Source organism: Phyllostomus hastatus, unplaced genomic scaffold (assembly GCF_019186645.2).
Source record: "Phyllostomus hastatus isolate PE091 unplaced genomic scaffold, TTU_PhHast_1.1 phas_contig_80, whole genome shotgun sequence".
NCBI classification, from domain to species: domain Eukaryota; kingdom Metazoa; phylum Chordata; class Mammalia; order Chiroptera; family Phyllostomidae; genus Phyllostomus; species Phyllostomus hastatus.
The window spans coordinates 43,701,554-43,718,565 of record NW_025333960.1 but is presented as its reverse complement, the minus strand read 5'-3'; the positions used below and the strand labels follow the sequence as shown (position 1 = coordinate 43,718,565).

Sequence of the window (17,012 nt, the reverse complement as noted above, 5' to 3'; positions counted from 1 at the left end):
AGTGGAGAATGTAATTCCAAAACCATTACCCACTGCCCAGACCTTTCTCTGGATTCTATACATCTGGCCTCCATTCAATGTCTTTTCTTGTATATCCCAAAGACACCTCAACACGCACTGGGCGGATCTGGATGGGACTAAGACTTGTGAACTTGGTAATCTCAATATGCATGGTCATGGGCTTTTCCCCAAGAACACTCATTGCAGGGGAGGAGTGCAGAAGACAGATTGTGTGACCTCACCTGTGGCTTTCCGGAAGGACAATGAAGAAAAGGAGGGATCCGGTTATGCTTAAAGCAAGGGCACTGTCCTAGAAGAGGAAGGCAGGAAGTAATAATGCCTGAAGGATGTTGCATTACTGGGGAAAACAAGGCTGTTGTTAGTGGTTCCAAGTTCCAAGAACAGGTATACTGGAAATCAGAAAATGAGATATCCAGAAAAGGAGGTGTTTGTGGTTGGAGTATAAAATTGGTGGGTAAACTTTTATTGGGGAGGGGTTCTCTCAAAGGCAGGGCCTGTGGGTTATTGGAGGCTGAGTGACCACTGACTACATGCCGTGATGGCCACTGGCATTAAAACAAAGAATTATGAGGTGGCAGAAACTGAGCAGAGAAAAGGACTGAACAGATGTCAAATAAAAATGGTCAGGAACTGAAAAATGATGATCATGGGGAGTGTGAAAGGGAGGCTAGCCAAATGGCAAGAGCCTCAAATAATGTGTGTTTTAGTGAGAAAAGATAGGGAACTATTTGCCAGCAATGATCGGCAACAAGAATATTTGCCTTCCTGTCACCCCTCATTGCCACCACCAATTTTGCCAAAGCATGCTACAAATAATACCCAGTAATGAGTCACTAAAGAAGGCAAGTAAGAGCCACTAAAGAAGACAAAGGGGCAAGCTATCCTATCAGGGAGTGGAAGAAAACAGCATTAAGGAAAAAGGATGGTGGAATAAGTGTTGGAAGAGACTGAAAAGGTAAGTTTGTATAGGGCATGGGTGAGAGAGTTTAGGAAGTAGAGGAAGAATCGAAAGGTGAACTAGAAGATAGTAAGTAGAGGGCAAGACACAGATGAAAGCCAAGTCCAGGGTTTGTGATGAGAAGGGGCTATCTCCACGTGAGTCACGGGCCAGGTGGAATCGGCCAATCGCACTGTTCCAAGGGGCATTTTGGCGAAAGCGGTTTCAGTGCAACACAAGCCAAGGCCTGATGTCTCCGGGTTCCAAACTGTGAGACATGGACAGAATGAGCCAAGGTCTGATCCAACACTTTCGGCAAACATTTCGGAATCATGTACTATGAGCTTGGCACAAGACTAAAAGCCTGGGGATCAAACATTTGTACAGCTTGACTGTAGAACTGTAGGCAGAATTAGCTAATACAGAGTCCCAACATGTTCAGTAAACACCATCACTAATTCTTAAATTTGGTTTTATTCCCAACCTTCAGAGGTTATTCAATTTGCCCAGGGGTAGAATCTCTGAAAAACAAACTTAAAGTATATCATTTAAAAGAAAACACAAAACCTCAGAATCTCTGAGTCTGCCTGTTTTGCAGAATCTTCCTGCCCAGTTGGAAGTCTGTTTCTCATGAGCAGGCTACAGAAAAAGGGCCAGAGAAATAAAGGTATGGAGCTTCCATTGCTAAGACATTGAGTGAACTGTTTTGTTTTGTTTTTTTCACATCATCTTATTTCAGCTCTTGGAGAACAAGACTACTTCTACCTCAACTCCTGACCATTCCTGAGTGGGTTACGTGGGAACTGCAAGTACAAATCCACTCTGCTACTTATGCAGAAGAAAATCCTCCAGGGAAAGCAGTGGTCTTTTAGAGTATATATTGCATGTGGCACTATTTGTAATAAACTGGTACTAGACCCATTGTTTCCTAATAAGTTTTCTCTGTAAGCTGCAAAGACTATGTTTAAGTTTAGACTCTGGTCTAAGAACTTAGCTAAGTCCTGAAGAATCATCCAGAAACTGTTCTCTGAAATCACATATTCTATCTTCTACCTGGCTAGGCTTGCATAGTTAATATTGTGGAAATGCGACATTGAATCTGGGTCTGCAGAAACTGGTTTCTCAAGTGGTGAAAATCGAAATGCCGTTGAGTTCTGTATTGAAATGATTACCATTTGGTCGCACAATGAGAGGCATGTATATTAGAAATGGCTTTATGAGATTGTGCTTATTTAGTCTTAATATAGGTGAGATAAACATGGTTGCAAAACATATCGATTTACCAATAGATATTTCATCACAGGTGGAGACCTCAAACCATAAGTTAAATGGAAGAGTTAAAAGTATTTCTGCTGCTCACTGGATTTCAAGTTGCTCAACATCTGTAGGTTTGTCTCATATTTTTCTTGTGCTCCATGGCAACTAATTTCACAATCCCAGCTCTAAAAATATTTTGCACTTTGTTTGATGCCTTTTGTAGTTACAGATTTCAGGAAATACTGGACTTAACTAATGCTAAGTTAACTATGATACATCTACCCCAGAGTGGATTCAGTTCAATAATTATGATTTCGTATTCTAGCCTACACCTGTTAGGATAAGATATTTAGACCATATACATTCTGGTTATACAACAATAATATAACCACATCAGCATTTAAAAATACATATAACTACTTTTTATGTGCCTTCTTAGCAAGACAATGACTGACATCCAGTATAAAATTTCTTCCATCAACATACTAGTCTATTCAGATCAACATATGAAAATATCCAAAATGACATCGGTCATTTGTTTTAGCAAAGGTCCCAACCCCTTTGTGTTAACTATTGGAAAACTCTACTGGTAACTGCCCAAACCACTTTAAATTCTAGACTTGCTTAACTCCAGCACATAGCTTGGATGAGGGTGTCGATGATCTCCCACAGGAAAAAAAAGAAAACAAACTCCTAGCTTTCAGCCTGTCATCTCCTACTTAAAAACCATGCCTCCAGCCTAGGTTCTTGACGTGGGGAATTACTCACCTGTTTTCTTAACAGAAACATTATCTAGTCCCATTTCCTCTTTTAACAGATTCACAGAGTTGTGGAGAAGTGAGGTTCCCGGACAACCAACTTCATCCTGCATGATTTCTGTCCTTCTAATTTAGTTTGAAACTTTCACTAAGGCAGATGTCATTTCTTTGAGACGCCATAGGTAAGTCACCAAGCTGGAAAAAAAAGAAATGACCAGAGTGAATTGAGAAGCCAGCTTAGCTAAAGTGAGGAGAGAGATGGAGCAGGAAGATCCTCTTCTTAATTAGAAGTGGGCTGGCTTAGAGGGTCGGATCCTGTATACTGTTTAAATACATTCTGACAGGCAAATACATTAGTGTTCATCTCTTTGTCTATCTGGGAACTCTAAGTTGTTCTTTGAATTTTATGTCTGCTCAAGTTTTAAAGCATGGGTAAGAAGTGAGCCAGGTGGGGAAAGAAGAGTAAGAGTTCCAGCAAAAGCCAACCACCTGTGAAGACACTGGTAGAATCGTGGGAAATGCATTAGCCGCAGGCTGGAAAGGGGAGGGGGCAGATCTGATGTAGGAAACTACATGCCATTCTGAAGCCCGTTTGAAATTACAGGATTCACTTCATAGAACAACAAAATCAGCCAAGGAACATACATGCATAACCCAGAGACTCAGACCACAGTTTGGTGATGGCTTGAGGGAAGGCGGCAGAGGAGGCTACAGCTGGGTGAAGGTGGGAAAAAAGGGAAATGGGGACAACTGTTTTAGTGTAAACAATAAAAATATAGTCAAAAATAGCCCTGGCTGGCGTAGCTCAGTGGATTGAGCGTGGGCTGCAAACCAAAGTGTTGCAGGTTCGATTCCCAGCCAGGGTACATGCCTGGGTTGCAGGCCATGACCCCCAGCAACCGCACATTGATGTTTCTCTCTCTCTCCCCCTCCCTTCCCTCTCTAAAAATAAATAAAATCTTTAATATATATATTAAAGATATATATATAGTCAAAGATATATATATAAAGATATATAAAGATAGATATATATATATATATGACTATATATATATATATATATATATATATATAGTCAAAAATAGAATTTGTATTTTTTTGAAAGCTTCCTCTAGCCGAGGCAGGGAGAATGAACTGAAAGGGCAAGAGGACAGAGGGGGCGTCCAGGCTGGAAGCTGAGTGAGATAAGGGGCCAATTGTGGGAACTAGTAAAAACATAGAATCCGTGTACTTTATAAATTTAATTATGGGTCAAACCAACATCTAAAATTAAAATTACAGCTGATAGGAATTTTAATATACATAGCTTTTGTGATTGACCTAGGTTATACTAATAGCTGAAAATATCCACTAGTGTATTTAACCAGCTTATTGGGAATTCTGGGCTTGTATAAATATAAAATAAGCATATATTTTACAAATGCTGTTTTCAACTATACTCCACTGAACCCTCTTTGCCAATGAATAGCAGACTGCTTAACGATGCCTTTCCTGAGGTGGCGTTCTCGCCCTCCTCCCTGCCTGCATCACCAAGACCATTTCTCCAATGTCATGTACCATCCTCTTTCCCATGAGCACCCAGCGTCAATCCATCGAGACGATCCTGTTAGCAGCTACCAAGTCCCCTTCTGTCTGTGGATCCCATGTTTCTGGGTTCTCACACTAGCCCACACTTGGCCTTTAGCAACTTGAATTCCTAACTGCTGTAGTGGTATGACCCCCCTCTTCCTATAGGGTCTGCCACAAGGGGAGCAGTGCTCGGGCCCCACCTTTCCTTGCAGACACCTGTCCTCACTCGAATTTCAGGCTGGAAAGTTGCCCTGTGATGTCAGTTCTCAGATGGGTTCAAAGCGTCATGACTTCGTGGATTGTCCATCTTTTTCTTGTTAGGGTGAAAGCGATGCTCCTCTCAGCTTCCTACATCTTAGTACACCGGTGTTTTAGGCAACAAAATGCTCTGAATTGCCATACTCTCCTCTGTGAAATAAGGACATTCACAGTTACATCATCGACTTGTCATGAAAATTTTCTGAGATATAAAGCACCGGTCCACAACAGGTGCTTATTAAATGTCCTTCCACCCTTAAGTTGCCCCCTAGTGTTTATTAGGGACTCATTAAAATTCTGTTGCGTAAGTTATGTCACTTCTACACACTTTAATGACTGGGTGGCAATTTTGGTGCCCCTTTTATACAGCTGGTTTCAACACAAATTTTCTTTTTCTTTTTTAAAGAGAACCATATTTTTATTGTCCAAGTATAGTTGTCTCCATTTTTCTCCCACCACTCCCTCCCTCCCCACCCATCCCTAGCTCCCACCCTCCATCCTTCCCACCTTTAGCTGGGTCAACACAAATTTTCATTTTTTCCAAGATTAAAGTAGCTGATGGAGGTAACAGGATGACAAAACTATCCAGGGAAACTGATCAAAACAGGTCTAAGGTTATAAGGGGGTCCATGGTGTTTCTTTTTCCTTTTATTCATTTAATCGATTCACTTACTCGACATTGGCTTATCAGGCTCTTACTATGTGTTTGCCAGATGTTATTCCACCCCAGCCTTTGTGCTACCACTGAGCTCAGAGGAGGGATGACAAGGTAGAAAAGGTTCCTGGAGACTGGAATTACATACAGAAGCAGACTCTAGTGTCAGGCATGTAAGAAAATGCATGTTGAAATGAGAATGAAATAGCAAGGTAAGGTCTCCCCTACCTCAGAGAAAGAAGAGGAAGCACCACTGAAGAGCTTCTCAACGAAGCAGGGATGTTGTTAGCTCTGTGAGTGCTGCCATGCGCCCCCTGCTCCACCCCAGATTCTCCTCACCCCCGGACAGCCCCCTCAGGCTGTTTCTCCTTCGTGCTGCACCCCAGGCACCGGCCTCTGCCCACAGGGCTCCAGCTGGCGTCACTTTACAGAATTCATGAAACTCTTTTCAAAAGAAAAAAAGTGTGCTAAATAGGTGATCTGTGTTTGCTGAAAAGACTGTCTAATTTTCTTTAATGCCATTTTTTTTCTGAATGATAAAAATATAATAGAAGAAGATTTATAAAGTACCTAAGCTCTAATCCACCAAAAAGTTGCCTAGAGCCTCACTATTTGAGTCATTTTTTAGTATATTTCTTTCTTTTAACCTTGAAATTGCATTATTTTATAATCTGCTTTTTTACAACCTTTTTTCAGGATGTTTGAAAGTATCGTGACTATATTATATTTCATCATGTAGCCTTTTTGCTTTTCAGACAAATCAGAGTTACAAAGGCCTTTCTTGGTCCTCTTAAAATAATTAATCCCAACACAATGTTACTTGATGAAAATATATCCCCAAACAGTCCTAATAGTTGTTATATGTTTTACTGGGGCAAAATCCGAGCCTTTTGAAAAGAATCTCTTGGCTGCACCAAGCTGTTTCTAAGCCTTGACAATGACCCAGGAAGTGGTTGTTTGTGTCTTTACTTGAAATTATTTGCAACATCACTTTACTGAAAGGAAGCTTTTCATTTTAGCTTTGAGAAAGAGAGTCTTAGCAGCTGTTGAGCAACCTTTTGTCCCGCCATCCATGAAGTTGCTCTGACTCAAGCAACGACAATCCTAAATAAACAGAATTATATCTTTAGCTGAAAAGTCACCCCACCTTTCACCCTACAGAGGGAACAAAAGTGCTAATCAAAACAGAGCCTTAGATTGTCGGGTTCTGATGGCGGTCTGCCCCTTGTCGGTCAAATGGCTGAGAAGTCATCTTAGATTAGTACACAGAAAGGACTTCAACTGTGCAGGCCAAGATTAAGGGGTAGAAGTCATTGCAAATCTGAAGGGAAAACAAACAAACAAAAAAGGATACTTCAAGAATACCAAAGACAGTTGCCAGAAACATAAACCCAGATGAGAAAAACAGAAAACTGTGCCAAGGCAGCTAAAGCAGAAGAGGGAGGAGCAGCAGCCGGGAAAACTAGAGCTAGAAGATCAGAGTCCACCAGGTGTGGTCTTGAAACAAAGGCAAGTAGAGAGTGTTTGGCCGCAGTTTTTCACATTAGATATCTATGTTCCATTTCCCTGGGAAGCGGTGCTCTACCTGTCCCAAGGCAGTTGTCTTTAGAAGAGCTTCCTAAAAGCTAGCTGCAGTGAAACCGGATATTATCTGCAATGCTCCCACCAAAGAAGTTTTCCATTTCTGGTAATATTGTTAGGAAGAGAAATATACTATAAAGTTTCAAAGTACTGCATGCTGAGATCTGAAAAAAAGTGACAAAGGAATGGGAAATATAGGAAGCAAGTAAGGTGGATAAAGTTTCAGTAGATATAGGTGAAGAATGAGAGAAGAATATTCCAGAAGTGTGATTAGTCCAGGAATAGATCTGCCTCCTAGGAAAGGAATTAGTGCTGTTTCCACCCCCTGCCACCACCAAACCCCCTGATCCAATGATCGACAATGACCTGAAGCCTTCACTCAGTACTATGAGAGTACATTTATGGAAGCTGGGAGCATTCAGAAAATAATCAAGTACATCACTAAAAGGTGGAAAATAAGTCTTATAAAAATTAAAAGTTAATTAACATAAATTAAAAATTAACTAATTAAAAATTAATTAACATAGTTCAATTTAAACAAAAACTGGCTAAGGTGTTTTATTAATACTGACACTTAAGAGCTAAATGTTCTTACAGCATCATGCCTTAAAAATTATCTTTCAAACACAAATATTTGAAATTTGAAATAAATACTTACTGGGGTCTACTATATGCCAGGTGGTTATAATAACAGGTGATACAAAGGTCTATTCTCATGGATCTTACATAATACAAATCAGCTACTATTTACTTATTTATTTGATGCATATTTTTAAGGGCCAATTTTGTTACAGGCTGAGGAAAGCTTATCATTCTTTACCAAATAAGCTGGACATGTGTTTATTTATAAGTATGGATAAACTTCAGACCATTTATCATTCTGATGATTATCATATCTGTGAAAGAATTGGAAAATGGTAACTCTAAATCAAAAATTTAAAGGTCTAATCAGAGATATTTTAAATATCTCATAAAATATTCTTAACCACAACAGCAAGGAAGGAAATGAAGGCCAATGCACATTATTAGAAATGTAAATTAATGTATTTACTAAAATGTCATTACTTCTAAGCACATACTAAAATGTCATTACATATAATTAAAGTAACACAACTAGTGAAATTTAACAATGAGTATTTAGGTCCAACATTAAGAGATTTTAAATTATTTAAAATTTGTTCAGAAGCTTTCATTTTAAAGTTTTACTAATAATCCTAAAACACTAGCTCAAAAGAACCTGTGCACCCCAATGTTTATAGCAGCACAATTCATAATAGCCAAGTGTTGGAAGCAACCTAACTGCCCATCAGGAAATAAGTAGATAAAAAAACTATGGTACATTTACACAATGGAATACTACCCAGCAGAAAGAAGGAGTTCCTACCCTTCTCAACTGCATGGATGGAATTGGAGAGTATTATGCTAAATGAAGTAAGCCAGGCAGTGAAAGACGAATACCATATGATCTCACCTATAAGCGGAACCTAATCAACAAAACAAACAAGCAAGCAAAATACAACCAGAGACACAGAAATAAAAAACAAACTGACAGTAACCAGAGGGGAGGGGGAAGAGGGATAATGGGGGAGAATAGAGGAAGGGCCATCAAAGAACGTGTATAAAGGACACATAGACAAAGTCAAAAGGGGTAGGTTCTAGGATGGGAGGTGGGTGGGGCAGGGGGTGCCATAGTCAGGGGAAAATGGAGACAACGGTACTTGAACAACCATTAAAAAAATAATTAATTTTTAAATTAATTAATTAATTAAATTGCTGGGTTTTGTGCAAAGGGTGGCCACCCCAAAGCAGCAGGAGACGAGTGAAGGCATGGGTCACCAAGGCTAGGACAATGAGGACCACTAGGTTCAAGTTAGCCCTAGAAAAAATACCTTCTTTACCTTGACTGAAGGCACTATAACAGAGTCTCAAGAAAATGAAGCATCAAAAAGGCTTACGTACATCTAAGAAAAGTTTATAATCCTTCCTTTTAAAGAAATTGTAAAAGAGCAGCTTAGTGCAGTAAAGTGCATGTAACCAAAGAACAGGACACCTAAGTTCCCCTGTTCTGGTCACTTCTGGCAAAAAAAAAAAGTATGTGACTTCTGGTATATCGCTTAGATTCTGTAGGCCATATCTTCCCTGATTTTTTAAATGACAGAATGGGACTAAATCAATTATTCTCATCACTGTTTGCATTTTAAAAATATTGATGCATGGACCCCACCCTCAGACTTTCTGATTTAATTGGTCTGGGGTGGGGCTCAGCCACTGATACTCCATAAACAATCCCGAGGTGATCCTAGTACGCAGCGAGGGTTAAGAACTACCAGATCAGATATCTAAGATGTCTTTCAATTCTCTGATTGCAATGAATTACATTATCTCTGCAAACAAGAATAATGGTTTTCTAACTCCCCCCTGTGGTGCTCATTCATTCTTTCGTGTTGCCCCAGCAACAGGATAAACAGCTTATACTTTTTATGCATAAACAAATAGCAAGACTCAGATTCTTTCTTCTGAACATCTACAACAAGATTAAACAACAGAAGGTAGAAATTTCAGAGTCAGGGGAACCCAACCCAACTCCCAAGCAGAATAAGCAATTTATAGTCAAGGTCAAGTTTCTAAGCTGGCACTGAAGATGTTGAGATACAGTAGTACTGAGGTGAAGTTAATTCAGCCCACAGATAAGGTAGGGAGCCAAGGAGAGCTAGTCTAGTCCCCAAAGCTAGAGGAGAAAATGTGTAGAACAGAACTGGGTTTCTCTATCAAGGTCATACACACCAGAGGTCATAACCAAGAGACAGAAAGTGCCACAAACATTGTTCAGAAGCTGGGACAATGTAAGAAAAGCAAGTGATCTTCCTCAGAGTAGGACCCTTGAAGCTTTAAATATATAACCCAGTCTCCCATCTGAGTCTAATTAGTGGATTAAACCTCACATTGCCAACAAGTGCTCTCCTGCCCTCCCCAACCTTGAGTTTGTACTTTACATTTATTCCTTTTAATTTCACACATGTTCTCTATTTATGTGAATAATCCAGTCCCCAACTAGAACACTAGCCCTTTGAAAACAGAGACTATAAAATATTCTTCTGATGACTTGCCTCACAGTGACTTATCATTGTAACAGATAACACAGCAAAGGCTTAAAATGAATGTGGGTGAATTAAATGATTGACTACATTTCCTTGGAAGGAATAGAACAAAGGCGCCCCCATATAGAGCATACCCCAATGAGGGTAAGAGCTGCTACACCAACATCAGCCGTGTTTGGGATGACTCTGTGTGCGGGCATCCTGCGTGTTCGAGGACTCCTGGGCTCTCACGGACCCCAGCAAAGTTGGAGGAGACGCCACCAGTTATGTCATTTGAAGGGGGATGCCAGTGAGCACAGGCGTGAGCCCCTTGGTCATCTGAACACGTGATTGGCTAGAAAGATGGAGACTGAGTGAAAACAAAGCTACGGCATTAAATATATACAATTAAACTGCCAAAAATAAATGAGAGTGTGACTTTTAAAAGGAATAAAGACAGTATTTCTAAAAGGAATGTTTTCTTATTATCCTCTGGGAACAAAAAAACCTGACAGATTATTGTGCATCACAGTTTAACTAATATTTGTAAGGGGCTGATGTTCCAGATCGGGAATGAGGATCATCTCGTCTTTGCCACCACATTACAAGCATGTGTAAAATACCCCCATGGGGCGGCTGCAGTAGGTGGAGCGTATCTTAGAAGCTTCCGTTCATACAAGGAATAGGATGTTAGAGCTAAAAAAATCTGTTGGCAGCTTACTGGATAATACCTGTCCAGGTCATTGAAAATGAAATTTTGAAGCAAAGAGAGTTACATTTATTACTATTATTTATCAACATCATCACCATCATCATCATCCCATAATGACACAATAGAAAATACTGGAGCCCAGACTTCCCAGTGTTAAGGCCAGAGTACCTTTCATTCCACTATACTATGTATAGCATATTTTTATACTAAACCGTGGTAATATATTCAAATAATTCATGCTTTACTACACTATACTAATAAAAAAATCTCATACAGAGACTCTGCTGAATCCATACCACGCTCCATGCAATGGGACTTGCAAGCCCACAACAGGGACACAGAAGACAAATCATTTGTCCCTTTTGTGTTGTGAATTTGCTGGGTGCCTCTGGGCATACAGCAGGGTAAAACCAGTTCTCAACAGTAGCATAAATGGCCTCTACTCTGAGGGTTTACATGCTAATATAACCAGGAGGCAAAACAGGTTCATGCATAACTAACAAATAATACAATACAACAATGGCAAAATGTTGAGAAAAAGACTTGATGCCAATTGAACGTGGGTGAGTTCAGTGGGAAATATTTGGGGGAAGGCGTATGTGAAAAGAGGCAGAAGAGCAAGATAACGTGAAAATGAGAGAGGGATAGGTTCAGGAATTCACGAATCTCGGTCAAAAGTTTTGTTACAACTCAAAAATAATACGGAATTGCCTGGGGCTCTCCCACTCCTGGGATAATGACGCTCACTTTCTAGCTGTGAGTTCAGGGCGTCTCTGCCACTCCTGGCTCATCTTCACCAGGAGGACACTAACGTGACTCACGCGGAGATTTGCTGTGAGGATTTATGAGTCAGTAACCGCCCAGGGGTTAGAACAAAGTCAGGCGTAGAGTATGCACTCAGTAAGTGTTAGCTCACACTGTTGTTACCATTCAGGTTTTTATTCCTGCTGTTACAGCTACTAGTTGTCTTTCATCATTTTGATTTGATAACCTGTTACTAGATAGCTGTGAAATTGCTGGTCCATCAACCAGTAAGGGTCATAAAACTGTGAAACTAGAATTGTATGTGGTCATTTGTCCATTCGGAACTAACAGTAACACTGCAAAAAAATTAATCATTTTTATTAAATATAGATAAAATAGAATACTCTTGATAGTAAAGAGTTTGCTAAGCTAGATTTTTCTAATGTTGTATCAAAGAAATGAAGAAAAAACTCCATGTTTTATTGAGTCAGATTTAACCGCATGATTCCACATGATTCATGAGGTCAATTCAGCAAAGCTGGACTTAACTTTAATAACAACCTTGCCTCTTTCCTTAAGTATTGATTCTATTGCTTTAGTTATTACCCAGTTTGCCTGGGGCTGATGATATTTTAACACACTTTGTGAACAAAGTGAAACTCACTCACCAGGCCTGTTTTCCAGAATTGTCTGGCCCTGTTGGAATACCAACCCTTTCAAATAAGAAAATTAGTAAGTGGAGTCTACACTCACAGTTGGTAATCTATGACCTAGACTCAGCTTCTGAGAAATATTGCAGCCCAAGTACTGATTTCCTGCTGGGTTAGGTTGCTCTGACTCTTAGCACAGGGGGTGTCTCTCTACAAAACCCGAATAGTTGGAGGACTGTGAATGATGTTTAATCCAATAGGAAGCCTTAGCCGATAATGGCCATAGGCAACTGAAGTACATTAGCTGTAGTTACCACAGAAAGTGTTATAGGTTTTCCCTGTAACTTTATAAGGATTAACTTAAGATCTCATATATCCCAACAGAAAAACAAAACACCAGAATTTATTGTCTTCTGGTTTATAATCTTCCAATAATTCCTAAAGTTCATTATTAAATGTGGCCTTCAGAGAAAAATATGTTTACAACTATGCCCTAAATGTCCACAATAAAGGGAAATATTCAGTCAGCTAGCCAGATACCTGCTGTAAAAACAACTTACAATATTTGTAAACATCTTCAAGTTTGGTGCTACCTAGAGAAACTGTAAAGATGATGTATACTTAGCTAAAGGAATTTTTTTTCCATTTGCAATTCTGGCATCCAATTTTACTGTGTCAAACCCAGGAGTGACAAAAGAAAACATATGACAAGCCTCTTCCCTTTTGGTGAACTAGGTAGGAACTGTCTGTGGGATCCTTGTATCCAACAATCACTGAGCAGCAGGGCTTTTGCCTTCGGCTTAGGTTACAGGCGATTAATACGGGCCGACAGACACAGCTCCGAATGGCAAAGACGAAATTTCCTTTATTCTTCAGGCAGTGAACTTCAACTTACCATTTTAGCTTTTAGCACGTTTCCATCCTTTGTTCTGATATCAAAGATTACTAGTTCAGACATAAACCAGATACATAAAAAGTACTTAATAATTATATAGTGCCAGCTTGGTCCTTGGTATAAAACATTTTCAAATAGACAAAAGATCATGTTTTTATACACATAGGATTTTTTCTTACACCTGAAGGCAATATGAAGGATTAATATCAGGATTCCCAGCACATGTATAAATCTGAGTTCTGACAGGTTTAGAAATGATACAGAAATCTAAGACTCAAAATGTGAAAATATAAGTGAAAGCTAAATGAAAGTTGAGCCCTGGCTGGCGTAGCTCAGTGGATTGAGCTCAGGCTGTGAACCAGGGCATCGTGGGTTCGATTCCCAGTCGGGGCACATGCCTGGGTTGCAGGCCATGACCCCTAGCAACCGCACATTGATGTTTCTCTCTCTCTTTCTCCCTTCCTTCCCTCTCTAAAAATAAATAAATAAAATCTTTAAAAAAAACAAAGTTGATGAATGAAGATGGTAAATATAGAAAGTTATATTGTCACATGTGTTTCCAATCCACGCCATGATAGGTCCCAGATGATAAGCCTTTGGTCACACAGTGAGAAACAAGGTCAGTGGGGGCAGCACCATGGTCTCTGGGAAGTTCTGTGGACTCTGTCCTCTGTAGACTCGGAAAGACCCACGAGACAACGTTCTCAAGTGAAAGGCGCTTTATCTTTTATGTCCACTATGTCAGTGGCATATTGCTGGGTGAGACTTTTAAATTTGGTAGGCAACATATACTATTGTTTAATGGGTTTCCCTGACTCATTTATTAACCCATTAGTAACCCATGAAACTGTCAGATTGAACGCGTGTTACCTAATCCACCAAGTCACTGAAGCTGGGCGAGTGAATCAGTGTACACCTTCAAGAGAAGGTGCTGCAGCTGCTCCAGATGGAGACTAGTCATCTGCAGACTATGACACACTATGGTACACAATGCTGGGTTCTCTGAGCGCAGCTTACGAGAGGTTAGAGTCTACATCTCGGATTTCCACAGTCTCCTGGGCCTCTACTGGATCTGCTGGGTCTTAAGGCCCACACAGCATATCTGCTTTCACTGACACCTGGGACAGATACAGTACCTCCTCTTGACAGTGTGCACTGACTGATGCCCATGCCCAACCTCACGCCTTGGTAGATAGCTTGTAACAGAAAGCTAAGGCCATATAGTTACTTGATGTCCCATGGTTCAGTCTCTCAGGGCCCAGAAACAACTGTGACACCCTATACAAGTCACAGACATAATGCTGAGTTAAAGAAATCAAACACAAACTAGTAATACAAACTGCATGATTCCATTTCCATAAAGATTAAGTGATTACTGTTTCAACTTAATTGTTAGTAATTGGTCTGTTCAGATTCCTTCTTCCTCCTGGTTTAGTCTCAGAAGGTTGTATATTCCTAGATATTTATTCATTTCTTCTAGACTGTCCAATATGTTGGCATACAATTGCTCACAGTATTCTTTAATGATCCTTTGTATTTCTGTGGTGTAGGTTGTCATCTTGTTTTCATTTCTGATTTTGTGTTCTATTTCTTCTTTATTAAATGTATGGGGGTTATACTAGTTAATAAAATTGTATCGGTATCAAGTGTACAGTTGTGTAACACATCATCTGTGTGTTGCATTGTGTTCACCACCGAAAGTCTAGTCTCTTTCACTGTTTATGCCCCTTTACTCTCTTCTGTCTTTCCCCAATTCCTTTCCCTTGGGTCCTCACCACACTGTTGTCTGTGTCTTTTTTTTTTTTTTTTTTGCTTAATCCCCTACCCTATTTCACCCAGCCTCCCAAAGCCCATTTCTATTTGGTCTATTTTTGTGCATTATACTCTACATATAAGTCAAATCATTTCTTGATGAGTCTTGCTACAAAGCTTGTCAATTTTATTTATCCTTTCAAAGAACCAGCTCTTATTCCCATAGATTTTTTTCTACTGTTTTTCTACTATTTTTCTTATTGCTACTGTTTATTTCCTTCCACTTACTTATGGCTTTGTTTATACTTCTTTATCTCATTCCTTTAGGTATTCATTTAGATCATTTATTTGGGATTTTTTCTGCTGCTTGAAGTAAGCTTATATAGCTATGAACTTTCCTCTTATAACTATTGCTGACTGCCATAAATTTGTAAAGTTGTGTTTTCATTTTCATTCATCTCAAGGTAGGCTTTAATTTCCTGTTTGAGATCCTCGTGGATCCATTGATTGTTTAGAAGAATGTTGTCCAGTCTCCACATGTTTGTATTTTTTTCCATTTCCTTCCTATAGTGGATTTGTACTTTCATGCCATTGTGGTCAAAGAATAATAGGTTCAAGGCAACTTCAATCTTCCTGAATGCGCTGAGGCTTGTTCCATGGCCTACTGTGCCTTTTCTATCCTGGAAAAGGTCCCATATGCTTGTGAAAAAAAGATGTGTAATCTGCAGTTTGGGGATGAAATGCTCCATAAATATCTATTAAGTCAAAATGATTTAATGTGACATGTAAGATCATTATTTCCCTCTTAATTTTCTGCCTGGATAGCCTATCCACTGAGTTAAGTGGAGTATTCAAGTCCAATTATTATTGCATTACTGTTAATTTTTGCCTTTATGTTCATTAATATTCTCTGATTTTGGCAATTCTTAAGCAAAGGTATTTTATTTTATTTTTTAGCTTTATTGTATTCTTTTCCATTACCATTTAGTCCCCTTATATCCACCTCCCCCCAGCACTCACCACACTGACCATGAAGTTGACCATGACCATGAGTCTAGGCAAAGGTACTTTAGTTCATGATTTTTATTATTTGATTGACATGGTAACTAACAAGCCAGACAAGAGGTTTAAAAATAGTGCTGTTAGTGATAATTATATTTCTTATATTATTCCACTAATTTATAGGTATGAAAAAATCATTTAAAAATACACAGAAGGTGCAAAAAGATTTAAAGCTCTATCAGAATTTGTATTCACTTAATTAGTGCATAAAATAATTAAGTGTAGAAGTTTAAAAACAGAAAATTTCACACATTCTTTTGTAATTATAAAAGGTAAGCAGGGTTCTTTTTTTACTCAATTGCTAGTGTCTACAAGAGAATGTCATTTCAAAAATAAAATTAATAAAAGAGTATTAAAATTCAGGAATATTTAGAATTCATGAAGGCTTATTTAGATAATACTTTGGAGCAACGTTAAAACTCAAAATGGAAAAAAAAGCAATGTTTGATCCATATTGGTGACTTTTTTCTAATTCCAAATATTATTAGATTCCATTCTGAGTCTACTTAGAAATGTCAAAGGTGCTTTTATTGACAGGACAACTTTTTAAGTCATCGAGCAAATGTTTATGGAGAATATAGTACATGTCAGACCATTTTCTGGGCCATGGAGATTCATAGAACAATATGGAAAACAGACAAATAAGCACTAGTTCTATTGGCGTTTACCCTCTAATCTTATCACAATTTGTCATACATGTAAACTTCGATTTTTGATTAGACATTTCAAACTTCATTTAGGTAATAATTGCGGTTAATTGTGGATAATACTCTGTTTTTATAAAAATATATAACTATCGAGCTCAGAGGCCCCTACACATTTAGGTCAGACTCCAGGAGATGAGGGTGACCTCTGCTCACTGGGGCAGCCCGTGTGCGCAGCTGGCAGTGAGCGGGAGTCCACCCGTTTCAGGGTCCGACATTCCTTCCCGCAGGCTCTCCTGCTGGACCGCTCGTCTCTCTGCTGAGGCAAGGGTTTCCTCGTGGTGACTTCGCCCCGACCCTGCTTCCTAGAGAGACACACAATGACTCCAGTTCTCCCCAACAGGGTCTTAATTGTTTTGCCACCACGATCATGTTCCTCA

At 39.3% G+C, this 17,012-nt stretch overlaps 1 long non-coding RNA gene across 1 annotated transcript; it reads left to right on the top strand.

Annotated features, from left to right (window-relative positions):
- The first annotated feature begins 1,547 nt into the window (after positions 1–1,547).
- LOC123825951 lies at positions 1,548–3,660 on the top strand. Its single transcript, XR_006786982.1, has 4 exons — positions 1,548–1,625; positions 2,262–2,346; positions 3,033–3,155; positions 3,578–3,660. It is a non-coding gene; the product is annotated as an uncharacterized LOC123825951 (long non-coding RNA).
- The last annotated feature ends 13,352 nt before the right edge of the window (positions 3,661–17,012 follow it).